At 35.2% G+C, this 21,846-nt stretch overlaps 1 protein-coding gene and 1 pseudogene across 1 annotated transcript in view; one reads left to right on the top strand and one right to left on the bottom strand.

Moving 5' to 3' along the window:
• Positions 1–3,689, bottom strand: part of LOC108517849 (nuclease-sensitive element-binding protein 1-like) — a 182,150-nt pseudogene extending 178,461 nt beyond the window's left edge.
• The window catches only part of ZBTB20 (zinc finger and BTB domain containing 20), an 804,541-nt gene that overhangs the window by 207,577 nt on the left and 575,118 nt on the right, over positions 1–21,846 (top strand). Inside the window, exon 3 of the mRNA XM_017855966.1 lies at positions 6,449–6,489. The gene's annotated coding sequence lies outside the window, so the exon portion shown is untranslated. The remainder of the gene's footprint in view (positions 1–6,448; positions 6,490–21,846) is intronic.

Genomic DNA, 21,846 nt, shown 5'->3' with positions numbered 1-21,846 from the left:
AATATATATTTTTATATTTTATGTAATATAAAAATATAATATATATTTTTATATTTTTATGTAATATAAAATATTATATTATGTAAAATCCCCTTATTTTAAATATGATTAAGCTGAATATTAGAGATGGTATGTAAGTTTACCTAGGACACATACCTAGTAAGCTTTACTTCAAACCCAAAACTTCCAATTGAAAGTGGTTGCTGTTGTTGTGATTCCACTGCTTTTTCTAGATATTATACCTTCATCCTACCTAGAATTGCTTTTGAAGTTTTTCTACCTTGCCTTTGATTGAATGGAATTTACACTACAAGATTTTCTACATCATCAAGGCTTCCACAGAGTTGAAATGAAAACACCTTAATTTAGGAGTAGCTGTTAGCTGCCTACTTTTATAGTCTCTTTTGATTGAAAACTCCTGCTCTAAATTTACTGCTTATATTTTTGAACTCATATTTGTCTTATACATCTGACAAATACTATTAAGTATTGACTGTGTGTCAGGCACTAAACTAGACCCTGGGTAGAGAGTAGTGAATAAAGTAGTGTGGCCTCTATGTAGTATACAATCTAGTGGGAAAGAAAGAGATAATAAACACTTAAGCCAATAATCACACCAATAATTTAAACTGTCATATATGCCGTGAAAGAATAAAATAGTGGAGGTATCTGTCTCAGGAACTATAGTTAGAGGAAGTTTTTTAGAGAAAGTATAAGAACCACATAATTGGTTAGGAACTGCAGAACTCTTTCAACGAACTCTGTGTATCAGCTTCTCCCATACCGAGTGTCTGTTAACAGGTAGGATTTGGATGACTCACTCTTGTCCACTGTGGGGCCAAACTAACCAGGCTTTCTAACCTGGTGTTACCATTTGAGACTCAAATTCTCATGTTTTAAGTTTGTACTGATTAAGAGGAAAACTAGGTAGAAAAAGTACAAGATAATAGATTAGAAGATTAGTCCTTTAAATATTGGAAATAACTTGTTTACAAATGAGATTCCTTAATTTTTTATGCAGTATGAATTTTCTTAATAATCAATAATGCAGGCTAACACAATTCATGCAACATTCCTTTAGCCAATATTTAAGGCATATTTACTACATATCATGTACTGTGCTAAGTAAAAACTACAGATGTAATGGTGAATAAGACACAAATGCTTGTCCCCAAGTTTACAGCCTTATGTAAAAGACAATTACGGTGCAATAAAATGATTATTATGACAGGATTAGACACAGGATATCAGATTCTGGAAGAGATAATATCTAAACTAAGACCCCAAGGATGTATACAAGCAGGCCAGTAAATTTTTCATATTTTCCGAGAATAAATCATTGATTTCAATAGCCATAACTTCAAGTTGAGAATATTTTGAAAATATAATTTTTAATATTTTCTAAATTTTAGGTTCTTAAATACATTTTTTAATTAGCTCTTAAACTTTTATTTTAAAAGTTAAGTTTAAATAAAGTCATAAAAACCCAACAACTGTTTTCTCTAGAATATGCTGTGAAGTGTGGATTATAGGACAAATAGAATTATCAACACTTAGTGTATTGTAGATCAGGTTTCTACTTGAGAGTTCAAATTCATCATGTTTGTACATGAAATTTGATATTAAATTGTTTCATTTTTAAGTGGTAGCCATTAATACTAGAAAATTCCAATTTGGCAGTTTTTGTAAATAAGCTTTAGTTTTTCATGGATTTTGTAGCTTTATTACAGCTGATCTGACCTAAGGTCTAGACAGATCAACTGTGCCCTTGGGTTAATGGTGTTTATCATATGATTTCCTTTTCCTTCCTTATTGCACTTTATCTGTTTCCAGTTCACAGTGTTGATAAATAGATAACTGTGCTCCTCATACTTCCTCTTTCTTGTAGGCAGATAGCTTTTCAAAATGAAGGGCCAGACCTAGCTCAATAATTTACAAAATAAGCATAAGTTTTTCAAATTCTTACTTGACAATTTATAGTTCTTACTCTTCATAGGACTTTCTGTTGAGAGAAACCACAGAAGCCAGCCACCTCAATTTTCAAAAGTAAAATTGGCTTTATTGAGGAGAAAATTGTACATTTTATAATAACTGTATAATAATGATACAACATCCATCTCTGTAGTGGGTCGAGGAGAACTAAATACATATTAAATAAAATAAAATTATTTTGGATTACATAGTCTTCTCTCAAAATATCAAATTTAAATGTAAAGCATGTAAAATAGTCCTGTGGATGCTTCCTCAGTCATGGGTGAAATTCTTTTTGTTTAAATTTAGGTTTAGAGCTCTTTTATGGAGTCACTGTACCCCAGGCCCAGGTGAGACCCTTTTATTACTCTAAGTGAATTAGCTAGTAGATTTATTAATGGCTTTAGGAGCATCTCCAGCCAGTCCCAACTAGTATGAAGGGAAAATGAAATATTTCTGTATTCTGTAACATAGAATTGGACCTATCCCACTGGAGAACACAGATGTGCCATTCACGAAGTAAAAAGACCTTAAAAATTAAAAAAAATAGTGAAAAAAACCCCAAACACTCTATAGTATATCTGCATCTGGAATACTGCTAATAGTAACTTCACCCAAGGTGACTGAAACAACTCTAGCAAGTACATGATCTGTGTGGGAATCTGAAGACACACCACTTAACAACTCAAGATCTATGCTGTCCTTTAAAACAAAACACAAATAAGGACTAGAACAATATCAGTATGCATCCATTTCTGTCTTCCCAGCCACAAGGAAAAAACTGACTGTAACATTTTTTTAACTTAGAGTTGCAAACCTCATATATAAGGCTCTGGTCATCAGCAGGATCTTCTTAGAATACATAAAAAGGTAATAAGTGCATACATGTGATTGCTAAGACCATCACACGGCACCTTGGTCCAGTTCCAGTTGAGTAATTGCATTCATTTTGTCCTTATTTTCCTTTTCCTGATTGTTTCAGTTAAATGTGGAAAAATGATCCTTCATTTTTCACCCAGAGAAGTTCGGCAGTATTGCTGCATGTATTATTTAGACTCTACTGCCTTCCTTTTCGGTCATAGGAATGGGACTTAAAAGTGCTGGTTAGAATTGTTATTGTGGCTATTACTATTGTTGCAGCGTTTCCTGATTCAGAGATGTTCTGTGAACATCGAGCACATGACTGACTTTTGGATGAGCTGCTGGACTGTAGGGTGATGTCTTGAACAAGCCTCCTTTATCTCCTTACTCCCTGCCTAGCTTAGTCCGTTCGCTTAGACATGCTTTCCCTTTTCATACAACTGTGATAGCACTAATAGTTCCCTTTTATCAAATGCTTACTCCGTGGCTGGCACTGTGCTAGTTCCTTTATATGGCTATAACATATAACCTGCATAGATGACCTCATAGGGTGAGTAACACGATCACCATTTTACAGACAGAAAATTTAAATTGCATAGGATCCCAAAACTAAAGACAGGGAGCTGGAATTTGATTCCAGGTTTGTCTGATGGCAAAAGCTAAGCACTTAACTACCACCCTACCTCATAACTCTATTGGTTCCCAGAACTCTGAGCCCCAGTCTATGGATCATTGATCACACAAATAGCTTCTTAGCTTCTCTTACTGTTTGTCACTACTTCACACAGGCTGACCACACTGACCTCAACGTTGGAATCATCCTGCAGCACTGGTCTCAGAAGGGCAATGCTGATCATGTTTACAGGCCACCAGGAAACTGAACTGCCATTGAGAGAATCTCTATGCTGAATCATTTTATCTGCATAACAAAAGTGGTTTGCTCTGTCTTCTTTTCTTTCCCTGGTGGTGTTGTCATAACAGTGTCTTTTAGCAGGATTAACCAGTAACTAACTTATTTGCTTTGGTTTCCAATAAATAACTGCAGCCTGTTAATAATTGTGCATGTGTTTTATGTGGCCTCAGATAAACTGAGACAATCTTACACATCTGCATTCCAGATTGGGTCACTATTCCTTCATACTCAATCTCCTATTATGTAACTGTCCATTAACAAAAAATAGATCACACAAGGAAAAAACTTAAATATTTGATTTGCTAGTGCATTAATAAGTGACACTAATACACATGACTTTTTATTGTTACCTAAAGATAAGTGTTTGCTCAGAAATATAAAAGAATAAACCTAGTGTATGTTTTCTTGCTTTCAAGTATACCAAATCTGTCACAAATGCCTTGTGTATTGTATTTACATCTTTACGTGAGCTCTGTCTAGACATTTTTTAGTGTTTTTAAATTGTTAGCTCAGTGAGGGTAAGGTGTGTCCTAGTTTATCTTTTAGCATGTTGCAATGCCAAACACAGCACCGTGAAGGTAGTATATGCTCACTGAATGTTATTGAATTAGTGAATACGTTAGGCTGTACTAGATTGAAGAGATTTGCAGTCCTAAATTATTCTTGCCATCATTTCACTCTGCATAATAAGAAGTTTTACTAAGATGATTAAAAATGTGTTATCGAATTACTTGTGTAGATTCCAAAGCAGTGGGATAAAAGACCCTGGCTATGCCCCTTTGAGGAAGCAGTGAGGGTGTTTCTCACTGTAGGCACAGTTAGTGGGTTTTATTTGTGACTGAATTTATTTCTGTTAGGAAGGTTACATTTATGAATTCCATATAGCATTTTATAACTTTTTCCTTTTACCCCTACCCTGCCTACTGTTATCTTCTCCTGTTATAAAAGTAATGCTTATTGTAGAGAATTTAACTATATACGAAAGTAAAAAGAAAAAATCACCCAAAGTCTTATTATCCAGATATAATCACTCTTAATACTGTGTTTTGTTCTTTGCTTTTTCTTATTCATGTAATTTCATATTATTCATGTAATTGGCACCACATGTTTATATAATATTTTAGCATCGTAATACTATAAATTTGCATTTTTCCATAAAATTTAAAATATTCTTTAAAGTACTTTGTTAAATTTTGCCAAATATTCCTTTATATAGATGTGCTATGCTTTCTTTAATTATTCTTCTATTAGATATTTAGATTGCTTATAGTTTTTTACTATCATAAAAATTATCTTTTTTACATAAATTTCTGTTGGTTTTCTGTTATGTTTGATTCCTGGGACTAAAAGTACAGAGTAAAGATAATGAACCTTGAGTTCTTGATACATAGTAGTCATTGGGTTTCTAGGAACCCTTTTGTAATCCACATTTCCATCAGAAGTATATGAAGATGCTATTTTATTGAGCCATCATCAAAATTATTACCTCTATATACTTTTAAGCAAGTATTATAAAGTAGACTTACTGACTATAATGTGTTGCTGTCATCAGCTGTGCTCAGAAAAACTATATAAATTAAACATGTCAGTTTGCTTTCAAAAAGAATTTTTTTTTGAGATGGAGCCTTGCTCTTGTCTCCCAGGCTTGAGTGCAATAGCATAATCTCGTGTCACTGCAACCTCTGCCCCCAGGGTTCAAGCGATTCTCCTGCCTCAGCCTCCTGAGTAGCTGGAATTACAGGCTGGGGTTACAGCCCACCACCACACTCAGCTAATTTTTGCATTTTTAGTAGAGATGAGGTTTCACCATGCTGGCCAGGCTTGTCTCAAACTCCTGACCTCAGGTGATCAGCCCACCTCAGCCTCCCATAGTGCTGGGATTACAGGAGTGAGCCACCACACCTGGCTAGAATTAGGAAATATTTTTAAGGGTACTAGTGGTTCCAAAGCTGCACGTTTCAATACAGTTTCCACCTAAATCCAAATGTTTTTCAGGTCTAATTGTAAACTACTACTTTTGTTTAATGTGGACTTACATAGTCTTCTGTATCAATACCTACTTCACTGGCAGTTTTGTCAAAGTGTGTTGGGTTGAGGCATTTTGCATTATATCTGATGTGGTGTTAGCATTCCTTCTTGTAGCAATCAATTTCATTTCTATTTGCTGTTGTAACTTAAAGTTAATGAACATTCAAAGTTTACTTTTATTTATTCATGCATTTTTTTGTGGACTGCTCTACAAAAGCACCTTTCTTCCTCACCAACATTCTATCCAAACTGAGTGCAGATGAATCTGAGTAGTTTCATTTTAGAGAGCAGCAGTCATATTTGTATTAGGAAGGCAATAGTCTTGGAAGAATACCAAAAAAAAAAAAAAAAAAAAAAAAAATCATTTTAAAGTGTTTGCCTCGTCCTCTAGTGAAAGCATTTGCGTTTCAGAGGCCATGGTGAGTCAGAGTCCCTTGCTGGTGCTTATGATACACTGCTAAGGGACTCTGCATGTGTGTGTGTATGTGTGTGTGTGTGTGTGTGTGTGTGTATTCACATATATGAAATATCCTATGGGGAAAATATTGATAAAAAATAATTTGCCTCTTTATGCACTGAAACTTTTCCTACTTCTCTGCAGGAATTGTTGCAACATAAATACTGGTTCCAACTTAGTAAATTAATTTTTACTTATATATTTCTTTTACATTTCAGAATACCTGATAAATTGCAAGTTTGTGCCCTACAGCTGCACGGTATGTATATGAATTACCTATAACTATGTAAATATATATATTAACTAAGAAGTTATAATATTTTTATGTATTAAAATTGCTTATAGATTTCATAATGTAAACATGTTAATTCTTGATTACTTACAGATAATGACAGCTTCAAAGGATAGTACATTTTATACATGTATTTTATTTTATTCTATTGTGAGAATCAGGTAAACATTTCTAAGATTTGATGAGGCAGAATAATTTTAATTACAAAGCATTCATCTGGTGAAGAGATTATTTTATGGAATTGTACTATTAAAGTGAATGGTGATGTGGAGTCAGACCATTGCAAAACCACAGTTTTGTCACTATTGTTTTATTCAAACTTTTTTTTTTTGCGAGTTTATTTTCTGTGATGGTTGCTTTAGGTATGGAGTGGTTGCAGATGTACTGTCTGCTGCACTGTCTCAAGCACTAGACGAATGGGAAAAAAATGTTTGCACCTGTTTAAAATCTCAACCATGCGGTGTTGTGATTCCTGGGCAACAGGCAGGAATTCTCAAAAGCTTGGTTGCACCTGCTCAATTGTTGCTTGCAGCTGTGTCATATGAGTGAGAGCACAGAGAAGCTTGTTAGCAGCGTGCTTGTGCTCTTACGTATTTTGTGTACTCTGACTCTGAAAGATTCTTACTTGATGTAGACCTTGAACTGTTACATTGGTTTATTCTAAAACTCACCGGTTTTAGCTTCTAAATATTTTCTTTAAATCCTCTGTTTTATGACTCAAAATATATTTTTTTAGTAGCTGTTGACTGCCCTAGATAATGTGTATGCCAACTTCTCTAAAGAATACCTGGGAGAGTATATCTCTTCAGATAACTGGGTTGATAATAATTTTTGTCCTGGTAGAGACATTTTGTGTTTGGCTCAATTTCACCGTGTTGGCAGCCCCACTATGTGAGGCTGGATGTAGTTATTGATCCATTTAGCTGAACAGATTTGAAAGCATTTGGCTATTAGTGGACACATGGGGCATATTCAGAAAATTTAAGGGTATATTGTAAGATAATTTCTTAATTCGTGCATGTGTTTCTGTTTCTGTTGGGGTAGAAGTGAGAGAGAAAAAAAGTGAAGATTAAATAGTAATTCTAAAAGAGGGGCTAAAATCCAGATGTACATTTTATGGAATATTATTCTTTAATTTAACAAATGCTAGATGCTTGGTATTTTTCATAAATGTTACTGATAATGGTATTAAATTTATTATAGTTATGGCTTTGTATGTTTTCTGACAGATATCTCTATTTTTGATATAGATAGGCTATTATAGTTTGTATATTTTACTAGTAGGTTAAGTTCTATAAATGCAATAGGAAGCCGCAACTCAATATTAAAGATATTTAATTTATTCAGTAGGCTGAAATTTCTAATATTGAAAACATTCAAATGACTTGCATTACTCTCCTTAATGTATTCTTTTAAATGCTGAGGAGTGTCCGTCGGTATTTAGTAACATAAATCTGAAGTCTTAGAGTTGGTGTATCTTTTCCTTTTATTGGCCCATTTGGAATCCTTTTTTGTATTTTTAACAAATCAGTTTGGTATGAATTTAACTATCCTCTTTGGAGGTAGGAAACACAGTACAAAGGTAAGTAGAGGATTGCCACAGCCTCTTATACAATGCCTTATACATAGTAATTGATCAGTAAATGTTGAATGAATGCATTTATGAATAAAACATTTCTGGAGCTAGAAATAGAGGGATTGTGTCCTAAAATCTTATTACTTGTTATACAGTTTGGATGAGTCTTGATGGACTTACTTTAGTTCTCATACAGCCAGTTATACAGAGATGAGAATACTGATAAATTCTGTCCTTAAAATGGGAAATTAATGTATAAGAATTGATCCTCTTTGACTATTTTAATGAAGAATTGAAATAACACTATTTGCAATATGCTTTAAACTAAGTTTTACTTACTACAAGAAGTCTGTATATTATTCCCATTATACATATAAGGCTGGGGCATTCATGGCTAAGTTACTTGTCACCTTGGAAATACTTTGCAGCACATAAATAAACAAATCATCTATGTTATGTGGTTAATGCCTCGTCTTTCCTGAGCACTGGCTTGTGCTCTCTCTCTCCCTCCCTATCTCTATCTCACTAAAACACAAAAATAAAATGTGTGTTTAATTCCTTTGGGTCAGTTAAGATCAGAATATTAAAAATCTGTAATTATTTTTCTAAGCAAAAGTAATGGACCCTGTGTTTACTGTATACATATTTATAATTATGGTCTCTATGACTCACTAAATTTTAACTGTAAATAGAGGTAAAGCCAAGCAAGAGTAGAGTCAAAATAGAGCAGTTAAGACTTGCTTTAGATAGATCATTCTAGTGTTCCATTTTGTGTGGCATAAGCCCTTCACATAAGATTGGCACAGTTTACATAATACGCCAGTATCTATTGCATTAAAACCTTTTGTTTAGGCTTCTCAAATTTTAGTACCACTGGTTTATGACATATGGACTTTTAGGCTTGGAACTACCTTTCCTCTGGGAACAGTTTTTCTTTTACCTCAGTTCACACCAGTAGACAAGAGTCCAATATCAAGGACATCATTTTTTTCCAGTGAACCTTAGTATGGTAGATTAAACTCTATCTCTCTGTTAGTCTCAATATTAGAAATGAAGAGATGAGCCAAGAATATATATTTGCTAGAATATTAATCATTAAACTAGACAGATAGTAGCAGCTTTTTGAGGGTCCTGTGTCAGGAATTAGCCTGGAATCTCAAAGAGGGAGAAATCCCTAGGATTCCTGAGCATTACTGCAGGTTCCCCTGTGATTTCAGGGTTAAGGAAATAAAGAAAGAAAATCCACATTTATTGAGAACATAGCATGCCTAGATATAATTTCTTTTTTTCTCCCTTCTTTCCTTCTCTTCTTTCCTCATTTCATTTTATTTTGCATGGTGAATGGATGTCTGCTGTTTGCTAGAAATTGTGCTAGGCTAGATGAATACAACAAAATCTTTGTTCTCAAGAGCATACAGGCTAGTGAGAGACAAAGATATATCAATAGAGTTCTTTTTGACTTCACCACTTATTATTAGTATGGTCTCAATCAAGTTACCTAATCTTTCTGTTCCTTTGTTTCCTCATTTGTAAAACTGGGAAGATAATAGTATCTGTTGTCTGAGAGTTAATAACACACTACATGTAAGATTCTTAGTACACTGGTTGGCACATATCAAGTACTGAAGAAATCTTAGCTATACTACTGTCATTTCTATAACTCCCAGTTCCACCACCATCACCACTACTGGAATTCAGACTGTGAAAAAAGAACACCTAATTGCCTGAGAGCAGGAATCCTGGTCTGGGCATTATCACATAGATTGTACTCAAAAGTTCTATACAAAGTTACCTCTGCTTCCCTGGCCTTAGAAGATATTATAAACATCATGAAGCAGTGTACTGAATCTAAAAGACTTTCATGTGATATTTTTATTATTTTTCCCCAATTTTTGTATTGGGGAAAAATACACATAACATGAAATTTACTATCTTAACTATTTTTTGGTGTACAGTTCAATAGTATTAAATACATTTATAATGCTTGCACAGCCATCACCACAATACATCTCTATATAACACTTTCATATTGTAAAACTAAAATACTATACCTATTAAAATATAACTTCCCATTTCCTTCTGCACTCTCACCCCCAGCCCCTGGCAGCCACCATTCTAGTGTCTGTCTCTGTCATTTTGACTTCTCTGTGTAGTCATATAAGTGGAATCATATAGTATTTCTGTTCTCGTGTTTGGCTTATTTCACTTAGCATAATGTCCTCAGCATTCATCCATGTGGTAGTACATGTCAGGATTTCTTTCTTTTTTATGGCTGAATAATAATTAATAGCATTTATATACCACATTTTGCCTGTCCATTCATTCGTCAGTGGACCCTTGGGTTGCTTACATGTTTTCATTATTATGAACAATCCTGCTATGAATATAGGTGTACAACTATCTCTTTGAGAACCTGCTTTCAGTGCTTTTGAGTATATACCCAGAAGTGGAATTGCTAGATTGTATTGTAATTCCATTTTCATGTGTTCTTATAATAAGATTAATTTCATTTAAATTGAATAAAGCCTTTTAGATTGTGTTTGTGAATAGCATTGATTTCCTCATAAGGAGAATAAGTTGAGTTAGGTTTATCGAGAACACATCTACTGCTTATGTGAGTTCAGATGCTTTCAACAAGCCTGTGACTACTTTAAATAAATCAGCATCTTGGAACCCAATGATGCACTTAGGATATCTGGATTGTAAATCTCATGCTTGAGTTTGAATTTAGGAGCTTTGAATTCCTTCCCACTGACCTTTACCAAAAGTCTAGCTCCATTATTCAGCAGCTGTGTGACCTCGTCGAGGTCGGCTAAGCTTACTAAGCCTCAAGCTTTCCCATGTACAGTATGGTGGTAACAACACCTACCTTTTTAATGGTGACTATGTGGATTAAAGTAAGTCAGGGATACAAAATACTTTATTTTGTGCACCACTACCACCTATATATTATTGCATAGTAGTCTCTATATATTATTTTTTCTTCTTTCCTCCTGTCAAAATATAAAAAGTGTTATAATGAGTAGTATAGGAATTTCAAGAAAGTGTGGGACACTTACATTAAGAAAGTTAACTTTGGTCAAGTTATGGCTCTGGTGATATCTGTTGATTGTCTCAGTTCAACATAATTAGACTCATAATTTCTAACTATATATGCTGCATTTCTGTAGAAGGCTAAGGCTGTTTAAAGAAAACCAAGATGGGGATGCTCACATTCACTTCAATGTCTGTTGATTATAGAGATGTGTCTTGCAATAGAAAGCCCGTTGACACAACCCAGACAACTCTCATCCCTCTTCTGAAAGTCAGATACTCTTAAAAGCAGTCTCTTGCAAACGATGAAGAACCTATGCTTGATGAGTTACTTTCACATGCATCAAAGTGACTTAAAAGTGGTGCTGTTGGTAATCTAAGCAGCCTCAGGTTTAGTGAGCATAGTTGTCAGTGTATAAATGGCTGTGTAAGGTTTTATTTTTTCTTGAGAAGGAAATTAGTGTGGTAAGATTTTCTGATTTCTTTCTATGCAAACTCAACAGTAGAAAAGCGGATTTGTAAATTTATATGTATGATGTTCCCTTAATTATCTTTAATAAAAACTAGATGATCTTAATTATAGTAAACCATTTTCCTCTGCCAGGCTGTTTATATTGCAGCAATATCTTCTTGAACAGCAATCAGAAAAGGATTCTTTTAAAATAATGGAAAAATCACTAGATAATGTATAGAATTGATTATTACTTACCACAGGTAATACAGACCTGCCTAACATCAAATGTATAGTTTTGACCATGATGAATCAAGGTAAATATTGATGATTAATGATTTTTATTTAGTTGAGCATATTACAAAGGACCACAAAGTTGGTGGTTTAAACAGAAATTTGTTTTCTCACAGTTAGAAGTCTGAAATCAAGGTTTATTAGTCAGGTTGGTTCTTGCGAGGGCTGTGAGGGAAGGATCTGTTCCAGCCTTTCTCCTTGACGTATAGATGGCCATCTCCTTCCTATGTCTCTCCATGTTGTCTTCCCTCTATAAGTGTCTGTCTCTGTCCCCAGGTTTCTCTCCTTTTATAAGGACATCAGTCATATTGAATTCAGGCCCACCCTAATGGCCTTATTTTAACTCAGTTACCTCTTTAGAGACCCTATGTCCAAGTAAGATCACCTTTGGAAGTACTCGGGGTTAGAACTCCAACACATGTTTTGTTTTGGAGGGGTTGGGTAACAAAATTTAGTTCATCATAATTGGATTAATAATAGTTAACATTTATTGAGTGACTTTCATGTTCCAGATTTTATATATATATATATATATATATATATGCACATTTATGTGAGTGTGTATATATATATATGCATGTATGTATATATAGATATGTACATATCCAATATATGTGTGTGTATATATGTTTTATGATCCTTGCAACAGCCCTATGAGGAAGATGTTATTTCCCCATTTTGCAGGTGAGAAAACAAAAGTCAGAGAGGATAAGCAATTTGTCCAAAGTCATATAGCGTGTAAATATTCAATGCTGGTATTTGAACCTAGCATCCCATGCTGCTTTTTAAATGGATAAACCTGATAACAACTCAGTCAAAAGCCCAAAGATACTTTGAACATTTGAGATTTTTTTGTTTTTTTGTTGTTGTTGTCATTAGAACTTGTGCCAAGGGACATTTTATCTGTCAAAAATGGCGCATAAATGCCTAATCATTGACTGCCGACGTGTTTACTCTTGAGTGTTTTACTGACAATTGTCTTTGAAGGCTTAGTGTTTTAGCACTCCTGAACTTGATAAAGCTTTTGGACAGGGTGGAATCTGAGCATAGACTACAAGGGTTGATTCTGGCCCCCATTTGTATGGATGACACTGAGAGACAAGTCATGCCCAGAGTCGGCTACTCAGCACATGTGCTTTCTACTGTCCTTTTCTCTCTCTCTCACTCCCCTTCCTCATCTTTGTTTTTTCACTATTTACCAGGTAGCTTGTGATTTTTTTTCTTTTATCCAATCTTTGCCATAAGTGATAAACACTGAAAGGGGATGGAGTGAAGAGTCACAAAATGGGCAACATTTCTGCTTACATGAAAGCCAGCTCACTTGTAGGTGTGTACTACACCCTGGCCGCAGGCTTGTTGTTATTCACGCTAAAGAGCCAGGCACATCGTGTACCTTATATAAGTTTTCCATCTTACCAATGAAAACAGTTTGTTTCTCGCTTTGAAGTTTTAAAGCAGAACTTGTTCATGACCCAATTTCACTAATAATTCTCTTAAGTAACCCTTGTACTCATTTAAAGATTTTTTTTCCACCCACTGTCTGTCTAGCCTGGTTTAAAATTTTTATATATGTACTTTTAAAAAATTGATTAGCTGGAGAGCTGCCCATTCCTCTGTGCTGTATAATAAGGATTTTAAAACTGCACACTGAATTCTGTATAGTGTAATTAAAACTGACCCACATTTGGACCTGAGTACACCAGGACTTAGCCAAACTTGCCATGAGCTGAGTTCTGGTGGCAGATGGGAACTAATGAGGACACACTCCACTCCAGAATTTCCCAGCTGCTTGGCCCCTTTTTGTACAAACAAGGTTTGGAGCGAAGTCCGGATCCCAAGAGCATGTTCTGTAAATGTGCTGTACCCAATGATTTGGGAAATGTTCTCACAAAATTGGGCTGTTTCAAGGTATCCATAAGGCCTCAGTGACTTTCAGATTTAAATTCAAAGGGGCCTTTTGTGCTTTCTACAACCAATTTTTAATTTTAAAGTGAATAAAACATCGCATTCCCCCGTCTTTTCTCTCATGCCTGGTGATGGAATGATCACTTTATATCACAACCTGGAAATTTGCAGGTGATTATCTCAGAGACAGTTGTACATCAGGTAGACAAAGTCTCCTTGCAACCTATGGATCTCTTCAACTGGTTTGATGTCCTGGGACTATTCAGGCAGATGTAATTGAATCAGTCTGAAGCAGCTGTAGCTGGCATGTGGTCTCTCAGATTGCTAGCACCTGCTTGTTTTTTTGCAACTCACTAGAGTGAGAGAAGTGCCAAAACCAGCACTGGTCTTGGAGCAGATAAAGCACTCCAGATCTTATATCCCATTCCCCTTCCAACCTAGCCACATCATCACTGGTGCCGAAATTAATAAAATCCCTTTTCATGATTAGGTCTGAGGTATACTTTTACTTCTCATTCTTCTCCGTATTCAGATCCTGACAGTACTGACCATGCAAATCCAAAAAAATAAGGGAGTATAATGGTGATCAGGTGGCTTTGGGGCTCTCTTATCATTAGACAACTGGGTAGCCTGTGGTTTGCAGAATCATTTAAATGAATGCACCAAATTCATTTGCTGTTCCAGCACAGTCTTATTGGCACAGAGAATAAGCAGTTAATGTATAACAAACTGTGAGCTGTTATGGAATATGATGAATACACTTCCTTAGCAAGAGGGAATGTAAAATGGAGCTATCTCTCTAATATAAGGTCTAAACTAACCGCCGTGGATTTCTTCAACACTTACTATGTGCAGGAAAATGAAGTATACTAAAAGATAAAATTTTGGACATAATAAGTATGTAAAATATATTTTGAAATACACAGACTTGGATTTTTTTGGAGATGGAGTCTTGCTCTGTCGCCCAGGCTGGAGTGCAGTGGCGCAATCTCAGCTCACTGCAACCTCCACTTCCTGGCTTCAAACAATTCTCCGGCCTCAGCCTCCTGAATAGCTGGGACTACAGGCACATGCCACCACACCCGGCTAATTTTTTGTATTTTAGTAGAGACAGGGTTTCACCGTGTTGCCCAGGCTGGTCTCAAACTCCTGAGCTCAGGCAGTCCACCCGCCTGGGTCTCCCAAAATGCTAGGATTACAGGCGTGAGCCACCACTCTGACTGGATTTTAAAAAATGTTTGAACTTATTTAAAAGTAGTTGTTTATCTTCTCTTTGTTTCATTTTATTATTTGGCAGGCATATATTTAATCGTTAAGTGTTATCAATATCCTAATGTTTAATTTGAATCCAGTCATAATAAAGACAACATATTTACTTACATTTTATAGCTTATGTTGCAAAGCTTTTATAAAATGGGTTTAATATTGATAATATTTTGAGAGAAGCTATGACATAAATGGAGTTCACAAATAATGGTAATAAGAGTGAATTCTAAAATGGTAATTTATTGTCATCAGCAGATGCCTGTGTTGCAAGGCATGACTACATGCTGTGAGCACAGAGAAGTATCTATGGTACTGACTGCAAGACTCTTATGATATTTGAGGAGATATGATACAGGTTTTTAAAAAAATAAAATAAGGCGCTCTCAGTGTCAAATTGCATGCTCGAGACCTGGATTTGTTGTAAAATGAATGCTACAGACTTTTTTTTTTTAAGTTAGGCAGTCTAGTTGTGAAGTCAATGTTCTAAATTCAGCATCCCCTGTCTCTCCTTCACTGTCCATGAGACAACACTAATCCGTTATGGCTGTCTCTGTCTCTACACCAAAACTTGACCTCAGAGTCCCTCTGAAGACAATACTTTAGACAACCATTACCAATTGTTGGAAGTTTCATGTAATAGGAAACCCATTTGCCATTGTTGAAAAAATATCATTAAGTGCTAAACATATTTAGTGGAGGCAGAGATCTCTGTGAACTGCTGGGAAGAGACTGAACTTAAGCTGGGCCTTGAAAAAAGCATGAAACATAGGACATGAGGAAATAAGAAAGGAGAACATCAAGCATTGCCAAACTGAGTAATGTGTACAAATGAGTTAAGACTGGAATTATATGGCATAGTCAAAGATAAAGAGTAGACCTCAGGTATACACAAATAAGTGGTCATATAATTATTAGTTTAATGTTTCTCTCCTCTGCTAGACTGTAAACTGTGAAATGTAATATTTTTTTCTTCTTTTTTTAAATTATACTTTAAGTTCTAGGGTACATGTGCACAACGTGCAGGTTTGTTACATATATATATATATATATGTTCCATATTGGTGTGCTGCACCTGTTAACTTATCATTTACATTAGGTGTATCTCCTAATGCTATCCCTCCCCCCTTCCCCCACCCCACGACAGGCCCCAGTGTGTGATGTTCCATTTCCTGTGTCCAAGTGTTCTCATTGTTCATTTCCCACCTGTGAGTGAGAACATGCGGTGTTTGGTTTTCTGTCCTTGTGATGGTTTGCTCAGAATGATGGTTTCTAACTTCATCCATGTCCCTACGCTACTCAGACCATCCTATCCGAATTTGATCTCCCAGGTGTTTCTGTAGGTTCTTATTGTTTTCATTCATATACACAATTTACTGCACAATTTTGGGTGCAGATTATCACTGCCAAAATTCTGTATGAGGAATATAGGGGAACTCAAAGAAGTTTTTATTCTTTTAAATTTATATAAGAAAATGAAAGAACAATAATTTTAAGAAGCTGATTTTATTTTATAAATACTGTGGTGCTTTCAAAACTGGCTTGGAGGAATTTCTATTTTAACTGTAGTATTTAAGAATTATACTGTTAATACATATCTCTGGTTTCAGGGAATAAAGATACAATATAATAGAGTAGAAAGAGTACAGGGTTTAGAAATAGAAGAGAAGGATTTAAGTTTCTCCATTATCACTTATTGGCTGTGAGATATAGGCAGACCTTCATGTGCTTTTGTGCTGTTTCCTCATCTGTAAATTAGAGGTGACAACGTATCAAAGCACTTTAAAATTTAAAACATCTCTTCTTCTTCCTCCTCTCATTAGTCATCATAATCATAATGCTATTCTGAAACCATGTTTCAGATAAATATGATCTTCTGTATAGGTCCTTTTTTTCCTACCACTTATTATTTGCTCTAGCTATTGCAGATTTACTTTACACCTTGAGTAGAGCATTATAGTAATCTAAAAAGAAGCAAGAATTCCAGAAACACCCTATAACCTAGTCATGGCTAATATTTACTGTTGAGCTATTTGTACCTCAATAACAATTCTCTGTCATTTGTAATATAACTGCTTAATATAAATAATTTATGTATTAAAAGTCAATGTTTTATACCAACCCCAAAACAGTGCCTTTTTATGATTTATTTTTTATTCTTTCATTCATTTAATTCAAATTATTGTAGCTACTGGCACAAATGCATTCACTTTCTACCTGATTATATAGGAATACCCTAATTATCTATATTCACATCTCACTGAACTTATAAAGTGTTAGGAGACCAGTGTCTGAGAAAAAAAGTCAAATATAAATAGATTCATCTCTGAGTTGTAAGAACCTTTTGTCCCCACCTTTAGAATATTTGGTGACTAATTAATTAAGTAATGAATGCACACCTCTTAAGTTAAAAAACCAAAAGAAAAAAATTTGATATTGCAGTTTCCTAGGAAGTTAATGTTTTCATTCTTTCCTCTTTTAAGCATGTAATATCTAATAGTTAATATCTGCATGTATCATCCTTATGGTTTTGAGAGTCTTTAAGGGAAATTATGAATACAATTTCTATTTTCTAAACAAAAGATTCCTCTACATTTAGGGTAAAATGTGTGAATAGATATTTCACACATTCATATTTGCGTGAAATATATTTTCAAAATATATTTCTTAAACTATTTAAAATAAATTTGTAAAAGTATTTGAACTTTTACACTATATTTCATTCTTATATTTTGTAAAGCATATCAAAAGAGGATTATACCACAGTTTATGACTTTTTAACGATAAAAAATTAAATAAGGTAGGACTATCTGAAATTTAAGATTTAAGTGTAACTACATAACGATATGCACAGAAAATAGAGATAATGAAAATTAACTAAAATGTTGCTTTTATAATGGCTTATATTTGTGTAGCAAATAGGATAGCTGAGTTTAGTATTACTTAAGAAATGGTTAATTCTGTATATCAGGAGACAATTCAAACATAATCTTTAATCATGCTGGTCTGATGCCTTAAGCCATGCTCTGTATACTTATTAGGGTCTTTGCCAAGTGTCATGATAGCAATACACTCCAGACGGAAAGAAAATTGATTTTCCTCTGTGTAAATTTGTTATTGATATTATATTTAAATTTCTATTGATAAAAAGTTAGTATATATACTATCTGAATCAAGTTCTTCAGAAACATAAATAATTTTTTATTTGTGAACTGATTTATGTCCAATTAAGTAATGTCCAGGATACTTTTGCTATTGAGCACATATCATTGTCAAATATTAATTATTTATATCAATATACCGCTTGAATTTTTAAAAATATAAAGGCCTCACTTTATCACCCAGGCTGGAGTGCAGTGGCATGATCATGGCTCACTGCAGTCTCAACCTCCCAGGCTCAAGCAATCCTCCCATCTCAGCTTCCCCAGTAGCTGGGACTACAGGTGTGTACCACCATGCTCAGCAGATTTTTAAATTTTTTTGTAGAAATGGGAGTCTCACTATGTTGCCCATGCTGGTCTCAAACTCCTGGGCTCCAGCAGTCCTCCTGCCTCAGCCTCCTAAAGTGCCGGATTTACAGGCAGGAGCCACTGCACCCAGCCTATTAATTTTCTTTTCTTTTCTTTTCTTTTTTTTAATGACCAATTCCACTTTAAGATCAGTTTCTGGCTTGCTTGAAAGGATTGGATTAGAAGATGTATCACTTTTGGAGGACATCTGCATTGGATTTAAGAGGGAACAACTCCAAATAGAGGACAGTACATTTCGTTTGAGGCTTGCTACTACCAGAAACCATCACTGCAACCTCTAAGTTTTCTCACTGATTTTTATTTGTCCTTCTGTGCTGCTATCAACTGGGGGCTTTGAGATCACTATTTACGCTTGTAAAACAGCTGTACCTCTTCCTCTGTTTTAGTCCTAGAGAGTACAGGGAAAGTGTACTAGTTACCTATGGCTGCTGTAGTAAATTATGTTAAACTGGGTGACTTAAAAACAACAGAAATTTATTCTCTCATAGTTCTGGAGGCTAGAAATCAGAAATCAAAACATAGCAGGGCCACATTCCCTCTGAAGGCTCGCCGTGAAAATCTTTCCCTGGCTCTTCCAACTTCTGATGGTCCCAGGTATTCTTTGGCTTTTGGCACTATCACATCAAACTCTGCCTTCATCTTTACAGGACCTTCCCCTCTGTATGTATCTCTCTGTGTCCTCTCCTCCTATTAAAAGCATATCAGTTATTGGATTTAGGGCCCACCTTAAATCCAGGGTAATTTTATCTGATGATTCTTATTAGTTGCATCTGCAAGAACCTTATCTCCCAAGAATGTTACATTCTGAGGTTCCAGGTGAACAGGACATTTTGGGGACTCTAGTCAAAATTCAACCTACTATAGAGAGTAATTTTATTTTTCTGTAGTAAATATCTTTGGAAGGCTTATTTACACACTGCTATTGTTTGAATATTTGTCCCCTCCAAAGCTCATGTTGAAAGTTAAGCCCCAGTGTGGCACTATTGAAAGCTGGGGCCTTTAAGAGGTGGGTCATGAGGGCCCATGAATGGATGAGTCTTTTCTTGAGTTAATGAATTAATGGGTTATCATGGGAGTGGGACTGGTAGCTTTATAGGAGGATAAAGAGAGACCTGCGGTAGCACAGTCTGCCCCCTTGCCATGTGATGTCCTGCGTTATCTCAGGACTCTCTAGAGAGTTGTCACAGCAAGAAGGCTTTCACCAGTTTTGCCCCCTCAACCTTGGACTTCCCAGCCTCCAACTATAAGAAATAAATTTCCTTTCTTATAAATTGCTGAGTTTCAAATATTCTGTTATAAGCAACAGAAAAGAGACTAAGACATATGCTAACATGTTAATTATTTTTCCCCTCGGTAGTTGACAAAGTTTATTCTGTCCTCTGTTTTTAGAATACTTGTTGCGTTAGCACCTTAGTATATTTTATGAATTTCATGGAATTATGAATCATTTTCTGTCATACTTTTTTTAACTACTGAAACTTCTCACTATAGATGACAAAGTTGAGGTATAGAATAGGTAACCAACAGTCACTAACTCTGCAGATGGACTGCAGAACGAAAAACTGACATTGGTATCATCCATCTTTTCTGTGAATCCATGTGTGTTGAGATTGCAAATACACTTTTATAGTCCATGGCACTTTCACATAACATTACTTGTGACCTAAATAAATCATGAGTTGCAGAAAATGTTTTTCATAATGATCTCTAGATTCTATAAGTCAAGTATACAATTGAAATTTTGTGTCATAGATGGACAAAAATCATGCTAGATGATTGCATGTTGAGACCACGAGGTAATCCATCTAATTTCTGTACTTAGCATCGGCCAGGTCTTTATTAGAGAACTATGGATATGGCCACACATACAAATACACATCCATTAAATGAACACTGGAATCATGAATATCCAGGTCTAGATTAAAACAGCAAGGCCAAGGCTCAGAAGGTTAATTTTTAACTTTAAATAACCAGTAAGTGGCTGAGACAGGACTAAACTCAGCTCTGCTCAACTCAGACACCTGTTTTTTCTACTTCTCCCAAGTTGATTCTCAAACTGCAGGAAATCTTTGTGTTTTTCCCCTTGTAAGTAAGGAGCAGACCACTTTTATGGTGAGTGGGTAGAGGTAGCAGAAGGTGAAGTAAACCATTCCTAAAAGAATTGGGATATAATTGGAAGCATTTGTTGACCCTTTCCACCTCATGGTTTTGGGATATTACAAGTACGTTTTCTTTAAGAATGCTCAATAAGCCAACCATTTGAATTTTAAACATAGATAATTAATAGAGTGATTATATGAATTAATCAGAACCAGTATTATAGGTCTCATCTACTGAACAGTTTCTCTAACTTTCAGCCCTTTTGGTGCACTTCTGTTCTGGATAAAATATAATTGTATGCTCATAGGACAGAAAAATTTTACAAATGAGCTTAGGCTTCCCTGCCAGAAAAGAAAGGATGAAATATAAATGAAAATGAAAAGTAAGTAATCCCTGAAATGGTAATATAGTTAAATGTAAAAATATGCCTTTGATAATACCAGACTGGGATTTGCACCCAAAACACATTAATTGAATTAACCTATTTTAGTTTGTCTTGTATCTGTTGCCAAAAATAACAAAGAGAAGAAACTATTCTTTTGTTAGATAGCAGATTTCTTTCTGGTGTGGATTACTCTTCTATCATGAGTAAACGATTACAGTTCAGTTGATCCCAGGCACTAGAGACAGAGCTCTGAACTAGAAGACCCAGAGAGAGACACTAAACAAATTAACAAATGCATAAATAAGATCCATTCAAGAAGTGGTAAGTGCTATTCATGAAGCACAACTACAACAAAAAGGATAAAGAATGACTGGTAATCCGGGGGCAGGGTGTAGGTGGCCTTTTTGAGGAAATAAAGTTTGAATTCTAAGACTTGAATAACGTGAAGGAGTCATTCAAGGGAAGATCTCGCTTACAAGAAATGCAATCTCTAAATCATTACAGGTTATGCAGGGTTGTGCATCTAAGGTGTGTGTGTGTGTGTGAGAGAGTGTGTGTGAGAGAGTAACTGTGACAAGGGAGGAGTGTTCTGTCAACTATTAACAATGTACAATTGGGAAGTCTGCATCTTCAGGGGCAACCAGTTGATCCTCCTCTTTATCCTGGTATTAAATATAGCCATAGTAAGAATTTGGGAATGGATTAAAAATGCTTAACCTTATCTCCTTAAACTTTGCCATATCCCATAAATTTTAACCATATCACCTAAAATTTTGTTATTTCTGAA

This window comes from Rhinopithecus bieti, unplaced genomic scaffold (genome assembly GCF_001698545.2).
Source record: "Rhinopithecus bieti isolate Rb0 unplaced genomic scaffold, ASM169854v2 scaffold_41114, whole genome shotgun sequence".
NCBI lineage: Eukaryota > Metazoa > Chordata > Mammalia > Primates > Cercopithecidae > Rhinopithecus > Rhinopithecus bieti.
The sequence above is the reverse complement of the archived record's forward strand: the minus strand, read 5'-3'. Positions and strand labels throughout refer to the sequence as shown.